Source organism: Oryx dammah, unplaced genomic scaffold (assembly GCF_014754425.2).
Source record: "Oryx dammah isolate SB20612 unplaced genomic scaffold, SCBI_Odam_1.1 HiC_scaffold_21, whole genome shotgun sequence".
NCBI classification, from domain to species: domain Eukaryota; kingdom Metazoa; phylum Chordata; class Mammalia; order Artiodactyla; family Bovidae; genus Oryx; species Oryx dammah.
This window is the reverse complement of record NW_024070205.1, coordinates 11,845,847-11,858,863: the sequence shown is the minus strand read 5'-3', so window position 1 is coordinate 11,858,863 and position 13,017 is coordinate 11,845,847. Positions and strand designations below refer to the sequence as shown.

The 13,017-nt window shown below is 47.5% G+C and overlaps 1 protein-coding gene across 2 annotated transcripts in view; it reads left to right on the top strand.

Annotated features, from left to right (window-relative positions):
* The first annotated feature begins 279 nt into the window (after positions 1-279).
* Positions 280-13,017, top strand: part of PTPN14 (protein tyrosine phosphatase non-receptor type 14) — a 192,520-nt gene continuing 179,782 nt past the window's right edge. The window contains exon 1 of one of the 2 annotated variants that reach the window (XM_040263167.1): positions 280-747. The gene's annotated coding sequence lies outside the window, so the exon portion shown is untranslated. Of the gene's footprint in view, positions 748-1,288; positions 3,015-13,017 lie in introns of those variants that run through there. The other variant, XM_040263168.1, reaches the window with a different exon arrangement.

The following is a 13,017-nucleotide window of genomic DNA, read 5'->3' as shown; positions in this document are numbered from 1 at the left end:
AGAAGGAGCTCCGGCAGCCCGGCATTCCTCGGATTCCAGCGCTGTGACGTCCCCAAGGACGCGCCCCCGGGGCTCGGGAGCCGGGGCTCCCCTTCCCGCGCCGCCCCCCTGCGCCCCCGCCCGCCCCGCCGCATTCCTCCCCGCCCCCGGCGCGCGCCCCGCGCTCCCCCCCGCGCCGCCGAGCCGGGCCCGGGGGTGGGGGAGCCGCGGCCGCCGGCGCCTGCTCCGTCCCCTCCCACTCGCCAGGCCCCTTCCTCCCTCCTCTCGCGGCCGCTCGCATTTCCTGCCGCTCTGGCTCTCCCGGCCCCTGAAAGTTCGTCCCAACTTTTCTCACCCCGGGGAGGGCGCGGCGGGCGCAGTCCGGGGGCAGGTTGCTGCGCTCGTCCTCGCTCCGCCGCCTGCCCTCCGGGCGCCGGTCCTCGGCGAGCAGCCGCCACTCCGTGGCCCCTGGCGGCGCGTCCCCTACCACCTCGGCCAGCCTCCCCGTCCCGGCCCCCTCTCTGGCGGGACAGCCCCGCGCCGGGGTGGTTCTCCTTTCCCCCCTTCTCCGGGCGCCCCCGCACCCACTCTCGCGCCGGGATCGCGGCGGAAACCTCCCTCCCCTTTCGCCTCCTCCGGCTCCTTCCCTCCGCCCCTCCTCCGCCAGCCACTGGAATCAATTCCTTCGGGGGACTTGGGGCTCCGCCGCCCGCGGAGGGCAGCCTTTCGGCGCGGGACTACGGGGTTCCGACGGGGCCATGTAAGCAGGTAAGCGGCGTCTGGGGCGGGGAGTCGGGCCCCAGCTTGAGGGCCGCCCTGGGCGCTCCGGGCGTCTTGCCGATGACTTGGGCAAACGCTGGCCACGCCGACTTGGGATCGGCGGCCCGGGACGCCTGGCAGGGCAGCCGGAGCGCGAGGGGCCGGGCAGCTGGACTTGTTAAGTGGCGGTGGGAGCCGCCCGCTAATGCGCACGGCTTGGAGTTACGATGGAAGGTGCGCTGTCTGCACAGTGGACGGTGAAACTCACACTCTCGCCCCCTCCTCCCCGCTGCCGTTTTCTTTTGGGGAACCACAGAGGGCCTAGTGAGGACAGCTGAGACACGCAGACGGCGGGGGCCGGAGGATGGAAGCCAAAGACGTCGCTGCCTCTCAAGTTGGAGAGGGTCCCCCGCCGCGACCCTCCTCTGTTCCACAGCCCCCCGCCCCCGGTCCCCCCCACTACCTAGGAGACAGGATCTTGAGAGGGAGAAATTTCCATGCCCTTCCACTAGGCCACAGCCTTGCCACCAAACTGCTGGGCTTCTTGGCCCCTACTTGGGTGGTCGGCCGACTCACAGGGGGACCCTGCGGCCCCCTAATTTCAGAGCAGGTCTCCACCTCGAACGCCCCAAGTTCTGAGTATTAACAAGTTCCGAGGGTGGTGTTCAGACACTGTCTCCCCTTTCTCCTGGCATGACCCCTACTTCTGGGCTTTTAACGCTCGGAAGGGGTTTTTCACCTTTTTGAGGAGCAGTGAGGGAGCGCTGCCCCGATCCCCACTTTCCTTCCCACTTTCTCCGGGTCCGTCACCCCTAACCCCACCCCTCCCTACAGCTTAAGGCCGACTGTGGGCTTTGGTCTTCAGTCCGTCCAGGGGCTGGCTTTGTGAAGGTGCTGGGTCTTTGAGAAGGTGAGGAATTTCCATACCAGCTGTGGATGGGTTACAGGGTTTCCACCAACGTGTGAATTTCTTCAAGTGGGTTAGTTCGTTGGCCCATTCATTCTACAAACCTAGTAGGGCAGTTTCTCCTCCTGGGCTAGGAACTGGGGATACAAAGATGCTAAAACAGGATGTAACTGCAGCCTGCCAGAGGAAACCCACTGGCTGATCTGAAAGTAGAGTGAACTGAGAGGGCCTGGGAAGGCTTGGTCCAGAGGAGAGGAGGCCAGGTATGCGCCGAGTCTGGAGAGTTGAGGCGTTGCTCACCTAGAGGACCGATTAGGAAAGTGCCTTCCAGGGGGAGGAAAGAACTCGTGCAAAGTAAGAGTCATCCAAAATACGGGTGCAAGGAGATCATACCTAGTAGAGAGCAGGGGACTGAAGGAGGATTTGTGGCTTGGTTGGTTCAGTGTAGCCAGGACAGCTTATTATTTATTTAAAAAAAAATATCAGATATTAAACTGGAAGCACTCAGGAACCAAGTAGCTTCCAGCGGCGCACACATCCCTCTCTTTGGATGCCTGATGCTGGATCTGCAACAAGCAGTGGTTGGGGGACCATCTGCATTTTCATTGACACTAATTGGCTCATGCTCATGCCTGGTTTCATCAGAATGGTACTGATTCCCTTTCAAAGGGCCACCTGACAGCAATAGGTGATAATACCGCAGCTTACAGAACCTTGCATTGAAGTCGCCTTATCTTTTGGTGATGGCGTTAAAAGCATGTGCCTTGGGAATGATAGCCTTAACGAGTGGAAGCTGGAGAGCACAGATGCCCTTTTGCCTAATCTGACTGGGCGTCTGTGCTGTGCAGAGTGAGTTCGTGTGTGTGTCACTGTAGTATTCTCCACTTTCCCACGTCATCACGGCATCAGCACCGTTGGAGGAATGACTTTTCCTTCCTCTGAAACTACGAAAAGCTGAACGCCTTCTAACAGATTGCTGTCGCCTCCTGGTCCAGGATTCAGCAGATCCTGCCTAGAAAGCTTTTTACAGCGCAGGAGCCTCCTTTGCGTGGTTTGCGCTCAAGGGTGCCTCTTCACTGGGCTGAAGCAGCGGTGTAGGATAGTGGCTGCGTCCTGGCCGAGGTGGCGGAAGTCCAGCTCTCGGTGACCTCAGACCAGTACATGCCAGTGAAAAGAGCACACTGACTTCCTACAGTGCTGGGTAGGAAGTTGCCTCAACCTCCCCCAACCGCCCCCCCCCCCCGCAAAAAAAGAAAAAACAAAAACACACCTTTCTTTATCTCAAGAACAGCCCCTGGACAACGGCTTTCCTGAAGGTATAGGACCTTCATGAGAGAAATGGCTCAAGAGAAACTCTTGCTATTCCCAGGTACCGGTCCAGCCTCCATCATTGGCTTAAACATATAGGTGTTACTATTAACACTTTAGATATTCAGGTTTGTGTGGACCATGTGGAACAGACAGCTATAACGAAAAGAGCATTTAGACTATTTTCATGTGGAGGAACCTTAAAAAAATCAGAGAAAGATTAGGATGTTTGGGAGAATTCTTACTTGTCCTGAATGGATGAGCCAGAAGTTGACAACTATGAGAACTTTCCCCCGTAGTGCCTTCCCTCCTTATTAAGGGTTTCTGTTTTGGGCTTCAGGGATGCGAACATATACCCTTGGATTGCACCTTGTCCCCCACCTGGGTTCCGTATTCTTATCCTTTGTCACCTGCAATCCTGCATTCGGACTTCTGCGGTCACCAAATGCTGTGCATTTTTTGAACTCATTCTAAGCCTCAGTGCAGTGTGCCTTGTTAGCGATAAGGCAGGGGAAAGAGATAAGATGAAATCTTTAGCCAATTCAATTATTGCTGCTGTGCTGCTTGAAAAAGAATGAGGGGAAACAAATACGTTTTGGTGGAGAAGAGGTTAAAATTGATGTCTAAAATAAGATTCTGTGGTCTCCCCTTACTGATTTAATTTACCCCCCCCCCATCTGAGCCCAGGGAGGGCTTATTGAATGGTTCAAGGGGTGTGTGTAGCAAATTCAGCAGCTTTTCTGGCCTGTTGGTCTGCGGGTGCCAGAGACCCAGGGTTGGGAGTTTGAGATATAGCTCAGTTTGTGTCCCAGCTCTGCCGTCTGTTAGCTGTGATGTTGACTGAACTTTGCAGCCCTTCCGAGTCTCCATGCCTTCATCTCCAAGGTGGGGGCGGTAGTTGTTAGCGTGCCAGGATACTTGCGGGGAATTGTGCGTAATGCCCTGTGCCCCTGTGCTAGCAGGGCCTCTCTCACACCGAGTAGGTGTTGGGTCAAGGATGGCTATTTATATGTTCCAGGAGTTCTATGTGGCCATGAATGTGCTCTTTGTGTGTCACTTTTCCCCCGGCAGCCTGAACTCACATGTGTGCCAACATACACATAAGTCGTTGTCTTTGACCTTTTTTTTTTTTTTTTCAGTCTGTTGGCTCAAAGCAAACATGTTGGCTGGCAGCTGCTAGCCTCTCATGTAGAAGGAGGGTGTGAGTTGCAGGACCAGGCCGTAGGTTAGTTTAGGGAGGGAAAGTCATGTAGACAAGGGCAGCAAAAGGGATTCTTTCCTCCATATACTGCTTCCTATAATGAGAGTCTAGTGCTAATACAAGGATCCTTGCCTTTCTAATGTTGAAATCCAGTGAATTAAATGATGTTAGAATAAATCCGCCTGCCTTTAGCAAGAATGCAAAAGGTAGCCGATTGGCACAAATGAGTCTCTGCAGCCTTGCTCTCCTTCTTTGAAGCTCAGGTCTAAGGAGTCAATTGCAACGCGCCTCTCAGGTCCTGCCAGCTTCAGGTCGCTTGAACTTTAATGTTGCCTTTCATCCGAGAAGCCTGAAGTATTTGGCAAACATTAACTCACTGATCTTCATGTCAACCTCCCAGCAGGAGGGGCTGTTAGAAGAAAGGAACAACTCCTAAAACGTCAGGAGGACAGGTGTTTAGTAACTGTTCCAGAAGCCGAATGGATTGTTAGAGCCAAAAATTGATTGAGGATCCAACATGATATAGGATTGCAAACAGGTCCCAAGTGAAAGAAGACCCCTTTGAAGAGTAGAGGGAGAAAGTTCAGGAAAATGCAGATCAGATGGTGGTTTTTGCAGTGGAAAGAGAGAGGAAATCACATTGCTAGGACCAGCCATTGCCTTTGCTGTGTATTGCATGCATGCTGATTGTGAAAATAAATAATCTCTGAATTATTTATAATTTTGAATGAGAGGATATGATGCAATTCTTGTGGATGAGGATTTAGAGTAGCTGAGGTAAAAGGTAAGTGACTAAGTACCTTTTTGTGGGATAGGAGTGGTTCTGTGTCCAAGTTGGATTATAAATGGCATATGAACATTGTTTCGGTTTCCTTTCCCTTTTTCCTGTTGGTTCCATATGCCTTGGCTTGGTTTTGTTTCACTCTCCACTCAAGCTTTTGCTGGACTTGTTTTATGGTCCTTGCTACTGGAGAAAAAAACACATTGTGGCCAGGCTTGGATCAAGCTTGTATGTAAAATCTGGTATGTGGCTGATTTGGCTTAGTTCCTGAGGGAACTCCATTAGGCCCAGCTCAAGGATTTCATCCTGAGCCTGGTCAGTTAGCTTGACCCAGAAGTCTGTTGCATTCCAGAGGTCCTGTAAACCCTAGGTGGCCATCCCATCAGTGCTTGATGCTGATCAACTGGGAGGTGTCTGGTGAGAAAAGGAGGAAAAGTGTGGCATGACATCCTCTGTGAAGCTGAGCATCCCCTTCACATTTGTGATGTCTGAGATTTTAGTACTGACCCACATTCCTAAATCGGAGAGCTTTACCGTGAGGGCTGCTGACTTGATCTCCTTCAGCTTCATTGTTGAAAACTAGCAAAAGTTCCTGATGCTTGTCTTTTCCAGCGCTTCATTTCCTCAGGTCTTTGGGAATCTGTCTCCCAGGAGTTCTTTCTTTCACACTCCATTCCCTTCAGGTAATTGGGATATTAGCTAAGGTGGCAGTGAGCCTCAGAATCACCTGGAGGGCTCATTAAACCCTGTTTGCTGGTATTAGCCCCCATGCCCACCCCAGCTTCTGATTCTGGAGGTCTGGGATGGGCCTTGAGAATGTGCATTCCTAAGACACTCCTAGGTGATGCTAACGCGCCTGGCCCTTGGTCCAGCATTTCGAGAATGGCGGAGCCATTTTGGTCCATTCATCCTTGTCAGCCTTGCGTGGTAGTCACTTAAGTTTTCCACTGCAGTGGTTTGAATGATTCTGGTTCTGGTAGTTTTGGAGCTCTGGAGAGGCTGGGAGTCACTTAATGGTAACTTATTCCTAGCTAGGCCCATGGAGAGCATAAATTAGATGCTTCCATTTTAATGGATTTGCTTGCTGCCCTCTCCCATCTGACCCCACCGCTCAGTTCTAAGTAGTTTGGTTTATCTGGTACTTCTCTCCGTCTGCTTATCCGCTATACATGCCCAATTCTACCTGTCTCAAATTGAACTCATTAGTTTCTTGCCACAAAAGCTGCTGCCTCTGTATTTCCTGTCTTACTGACATGAATTGAGTTAGCTGCTGAAGCCAGGCACTTGGAGTTCTCTTCAACATGTCACTCTTTGTTAGCACCCAGCGCCCCCACCCCCGCCCCTCAACCCCCCATAACAAACCCAATTAGTGCTTAGATCCTTTGAGTTTGTGTCTCTAAAGTATCCTTGATTTGTTCCTTTCCCTCCAACACCACTGCCTCTTGGGATTGTTCAAGAGCTTCAAAGGCTGTCTTTCACATTCTCTTCATCTGTTCTCTTAAAGAGCTTTTTAAAACACAAACCTTTTATAGTATTTAAATTCTTACTGTGCTTCTTAGTACCTGTATGATAAGGCTTCCTTACCCTAACTACCTTCGCGTTTCCGTCTGCGGTTCTTCTTGTCTCTATATGCGAGGGCCCTAAGACCCTAAGGGTGATGTGTAATCCCCTCTCCTTTATTCCTTACATTCCGACCCAGACTGACCTGTTCCCCTTGGCTGCCTGCTTAGCCCCTGCACCTTCAGCTAAAGCTTTCCCTGCCCTGACACTCCTTCCCACCACCAGCTAGGCATTCCTTTCTTTAAAGTTCCAGAACACTTTGCAATTAGCTCTATCGGTAATTTCTGTCTCACCATATTATTTATGTTTACCTCCCTGTCTCCTCTACCAAGTTACAAGTTTCTCCCGGCAGGATTTGCATTTTATTTGGTTCAGAATCTCTGCCCTATATGGAGGTTTGCTAGAAAGAGCCACGGCTTACCTTTACTGCTGCTGACTCTATCCCAGTATTCTTAGCACTTTCTATTATGTCTTTCAACAACCCTGTAAAGTAGGTACTATTATTATTGCTGTTATGCAGAGAATGAAGTGGAGTTGACTTTTTATAAAGAAGTGTGTAAAGAATCCATGAATGAATGCATTTCTGAAATGCTGACCTGGAGGTTTAGAGCCCAGTTTGGTGTGGAATTTATTGTTTATTCTTTAATAGGAGGTGTGGTGCGCTGGGAAGATTATATCATGTTAATGACTGTATGTGATTTTCAAAGGTAAACAGATATCAGTGCTCTTTATAATACACATCTTATTTGTTCATTTGAGAAGGCGAATCACATCCCTGAGCTGTTTTCTCAAGCTACTGAGACTCTGGCTCTTAGTGTTGTTTTGTTTTACTTGGTTACTTTCAAACACGGACTTATTTTCTTTCTCAGTTTTTCAAACCTAGGAAACCTTGCAGATCAAGGGAGTGTAAATATCACAAAAATTAGTAAGTAGGAACATTTGGGGCTTAAGGCATAAAACAAAATTGTTTTCACATGTTTAGATGTACTATTGATTAGAATATGTTTAATTTCATTTCTGTGCATTATTTTCTTTAGTTCCTTATATTAATGAGGAAAAGGCAAATCACTCATTATTCAACCTCTGAGTTACTAGTCTTTAAAATGGAAAAGAGCGAAACCCTCCATAACATTGTCATAGTGGATACCAACCTGTCCTTAACCAAGATATCCTGTTCTACGAGGTGGTGTTGCTTAGCTGCTCAGTCATGTCCAGCTCTTTGCGACCTCCATGGACTGTAGCCCGCCAGGCTCCTCTGTCCATGGGATTTCCCAGACAGGAATACTGGAGTGGGTTGCCATTTCCTTCTTCAGGGGATCTTCCTGACCCAGGGATCAAACCCATGTCTCCTGCTTGGCAGGTAGATTCTTTACCACTGAACCACCTGGCTTCTACATATAGAACTATGTAATAAGCAGCACTGATATCACTGATGTTATCCCCCAAATCATGAGATGGGCTTTAGTCATTATTTCAGTTCTCAAGTAAAAGGAATTAAGGCAGATTTCATAGTCATGAAAGTGAGTTTGTTATGAATTACATGTACGTACTATATATACTTGAGCTTGATCCTTTAAGGTTCTCCACAAATAACAGGCCCCCCCCCCCCCCGCCACAATGTTCCTCTGATTTCTTCAGCTTTATGTCCTGCTATTCCCCGGGGTTCTGCCACGCTGCAGCTGTTTCCTGAACAGGTCCCAGGAATCCTAGAGCTCAGCCATCCTAACCTGTCAAAAGCATCTTCAAAGGTCCACTGTAAACACCACTCCCCTGGACAGCCTTCCTGATCTCACCCCCGACCCACTGACCGGGCCCCTCTGCCACTTTTTAAAAAAAACTTTTTCTTTATTTGGCTCTATCAGGTCTTAGTTGCTGCAGGTGGGATCTAGCTTCCTGGCCGGGGATTGAACCTGGGCCCCACCCTGGGCTGTCTGTGTTGGGAACGTGGCGTCTTAGCTGCTGGACCACCAGGAAAGTCTCCCCTCTGCCACTTCATCGCGACATTGACTTCTCTGTGCTCTGTGTCCTGGTTAACCTGTCTCATCCCTCTCTTGACCTGCCAGCTGCCCAGGAGGCCTCACTGCTCTCCACGGCCCTCTTCCGCCCTGGCACAGACTGCCCCAGACTGTTGCTTCTCTTCTGCTGCTGGTCACCTGGACCTGTTCATTTGGGTCTGCCTCCTGCTTGCCCCGGGGATCCCCTCTGAGGCTACGCCTTTTCTCTCCATGACAACAGTTCCTTCAGGAAAGACAGTTATCTCCATCTCTCTCTATCACCTGTCCTGCTGCTGCCAGTGCAGAGACCAGTCCACCCTCTACACTTCAGAGTCTTGTTTTAAACACATCTGGGACTTCCCTAGGGGTCCAGTGGGTAAGACTGCCCTTCCACTGAGTGGAGGGTAGGGGGGTGCAGGTTTCATCCTTGGTTGGGAACTAAGATCCCACATGCTGTGTGGTGCAGCCCCCCAAAAAACAAAATAAAAAAAAACATGTCTGAATTTTCCTTCTCTTGCTTGAAATCTCTTTCGCCATTTGATACTGTTCAGAGATACATACACCAGTCATAAAAGTGAAGTTGGACCTTGAACACTGTGAGCATTGGGCGGGGGGGGGGGCACCAACCCTTTGCACACTGGAAATTTCTCATGTAACATAGACTTGTGTACCCCCTGCCTCCGTATCTGTGGTTCCACATCCATGGATTCAACAAACGCAGATCAGGTAGCACTGTAGGTGCTTACTATTGAAAACAATCCAAGTATAAGTGGACCTATGTGGTTCAGATCACGTTCAAGGGTTAACCGGGTAAAGAAATACCAGACAGACAATAAACCCCAACTACAGGGGACGAGGTGGAAGTGAAGGTGAGGGGAGAAGTATAGTGTTGTTCTGTTATTCCCTACGCTGAGTGGTGGGAGCATGTATGTTTACCATGTCCTCTTGTGTGTCTAATGTACTTCATTTTAACCATACCCAAAGCTGCCCAAGGTCAAGTGCAGACTTAGCTGAGCCTTCCGGGCTCTGCATGCATAGCTCTTGTTTCCAGCTAACCTAACTGCTAGCCTGGGCTGGAAACATTTCTCAGGGTTGAAACATTGTGGCTTTGACTCATGTCTGCTGTTACTCTTCCATGGATTCCTTTTCCCATCTGGCCACATACTAATTTCTTCTGTTCTGTATCTTCTTAGATGCTTTGTCAGACATCCCTTTTTTACCATTTGGAAGAGTTCATTGTCTCCCAGTGGGTCTTTTTTGGTCTCCTCGTTCTTTACTGATACACATCACATGAAATTATAGTTGTTTGTTCATCTACCTCCCCACAGTTTTGAGCTCTTTGGGGACATGTTTTGTTGATTTATTTATCTTTGGGTTCTTGGCACCTGCTGCAAAGTAGATATTCAATAAGTGCTTGGAATTGTTTGAGTCATAGATGTAAGATTAGGGTTTTTAATTGAAGTAATTTTTTTTTAAGCGTGTCCAAAAAAACTTCAAAGCAAATGGAAGGAAGGAATATCTTGTGGATTCAGTATCAGAAATGTAGATTGTAGACTGAATTGATTTATACATGTGTGTGATAAGTCACTTCAGTTGTGTCTGACTTTTTGCAACCCTGTGGACTGCAGCTTGCCAGGCTCCTCTGTCCATGGGATTCTCCAGGCAAGAATACTGGAGTTGTTGTGACAGTAGTGGGTTGTCGTGCTCTCATCCAGGGGATCTTCCCAACCCAGGGATCCATTTATACATGGATTTCTTAAGTCAAACCCATGATTAGTTTTAGACATTATTTCTTCTGCTTTTCCCATTTACCTGATGGTGACAGGGGATAGTGTAATTGTTTTGGCTTGTTCTTATTGTTTAGTCCTTTCCCTCCATGATCATGGACTGTGCTGATGCTTTCTGTAGCAGTGTCTGAGAGTCTGTGTGAGTCTAGGTATGGAAGTAGATCTGGGCTGTGAAGTGGTACCACTTGTTGTGAGGGTGACTTCTGCCATCAATGCTACTTGCTCTGGGATAGAGAAGCAACACATCCTTGTAGAGGAGAGGCAGCAGAGTTTATTTTTGCGGCAGACGTGTCCCACTGCAGAGCTATAATAACCATAATGAAGGAGGATTATGCTGTATTAGGTTTTGAAGGGTGTACTGGTCTGTTACCAGGGTCAGTGGTGACAGCTCAAGCCAGCAATTAGGTTTCATTAAAGACTCCAGCAGGCAATTAGCATTCGTTTCTGCCAATGAAATCCTATGATCTATTAAGCATATTCTTTTTCATTAGACATTTTGTAAACTGTGCTTTACACGACAGACACTTTTTTTTTTTTTAAGACATACACACGTCTCCAAGTTATCGTTTGAAAAATGGGCTTTTAGACTCCCTCTGTTTAATGGCAACCCACTCCAGTATTCTTGCCTGGAGAATCCCAGGGATGGGGGAGCCTCGTGAGCTGCCGTCTATGGGGTCGCACAGAGTTGGACACGACTAAAGCGACTTAGCAGCAGTAGCAGCAGCATACTAACATTCTGGGTGGATTGTGCTGTTTTAAAATCTTATACAGATTTTTAAACGTTCATACAGATTATTTTATTCAAAGAAAGGAATTTGTTATGGAATATTATATAATTATGTGATTTATGAGGGGCAAACAGTGTGACTGACGTGAAACGAATTATAATGAAACTCTAAAATAAATGAAATGACACCTACCAGTTTTAATTATATTCTCTAGAAAATTATTGTTTTACTTAAGAGGCATCTAAAAATAAAGGCTGGGAAGGATGATTTGTGCTGTGTTTCAGCTGAGCAGCTGTTTGGTTGTTTTGAAAATGAGGCTTATTTTCCAAGGGGTGGGTTTGGTACAAGTGAATGTTTGATGTAGCTTCATCCTTAGGCATGCGTTTAGGCATTTAAACTTTGCCTGTGAATATGATGTGATGTTTACACTTACTACATCATTAAAAGAAATTTCCACCCTCCTCTCTTTCTACCTATTCCTGTCCTTTCTCCTCGCTTCTTTCTTCTTCCCTCCCTTCCTTCTTTTGTAATACATTGCCTTCATGTGGAGGATTCTGATAGGTTAATTGGGGCTTCCCTGGTGGCTCAGTGGTAAAAAATCTGCCTTCAATGCAGGAGACATGGGTTTGATCCCTGGGTGGGGAAGATCCCCTGGAGGAGGAAATGGCAACCCACTCCACTATTCTTGCCTGGAAAATCCCATGGACAGAGGAGGCTGGTGGGGCTACAGTCCATAGGGTTGCAAGGAGTTAGACACGACGGAAGTGACTGAGCACAGCACACAGATAGGTTAATTACTGTGTATATATCAGGGATGATAAAAGGGAGAACTGCAGAGTACAGCCTATCAAGCTGGAAACTTGGTGTAAAGGTCCGTACAGATGTCTATTTCCATGAGTTACTTAGGCTATCTTCCTGCTGTTTGATTCTCCTGATTCACTTATCATTTTTCTCGTTTGTGAAAATTACCATTCTGAGACAGAATGGTAATAGTGGCTGAGCATAGCAGCTTGAGAAGGAAGCTACTGAGAAGCTACTGGAGAAGGAAATGGCAACCCACTCCAGTATTCTTGCCTAGAGAATTCCATGGACAAAGGAGCGGGGGCAGGCTACAGTCCATGGGGTCACAAAGAGTTAGACACATCTGAGCGACTGTCACTCACTCACTCACAGCAGCTTGAAATCTGTGTACATGAGCATATTAAAGACTCCAAGAAGTCTTGCAAAAAACAAAAATAGGTTGAATTTATTTAAGGACTTTTTTTAAAGTCAATTTTATGGAACACATCATCTCAAGGGACATAAATATTATATAAAATACTTTCTAGGAAAATCTCAGTTTAGAAGGTGGCTGTAATAGAGAAGGCTTGTTTGTTGTCTTTAAGAAACCCCACGTCTAAATTAGAGAGTATAGTGACAAATTATTAACACGAATAAACATTAAAAGTCTTTGTAAGCAGACTAGGCTAACTTTATACTTTTTATTAGTTGAATTTTGGTGCGGGGAGTGGCGGTCGGGGGAGAGTCACAGAACAAGAGCAAGTTTAAAATAAAATATCAAGACTTTATTTGCAAACCAACTTTCAAGGAAAGTTGTAGGAATAGTAAACATCTAATTTTATGTATTTGTAATACATAAAGAGTAATGTTCCAGTTGGATTTGAGGCACTACAGCAACCTCATCCTTCAAAGAAAGAGCCATGTATCTTCACTAATCCGTCAGTTGAGGCCAGAATCTGTGATTAATATATACACTACCAAAAAATCTTGATTCTCTAAATTTTGGCAGCCAGCCATTTCCCCCACTCCCAGCCCTTATCATTCTGCCTAAAGAAAGCAGTCTGGCTTAGGAGGTATAAACCACTGAGGGCTGTAGAAATGTCACTGCAATTATTTTATTAATAGCTGCCAGTGTGGCAGTTGTTTTGTGTAACTGGGCATTTAACACAGATACTGTGACTATCACATGACCAGTTTTTCTCTTCCATGGCCTTTTTATTATCTCTAGCTAAT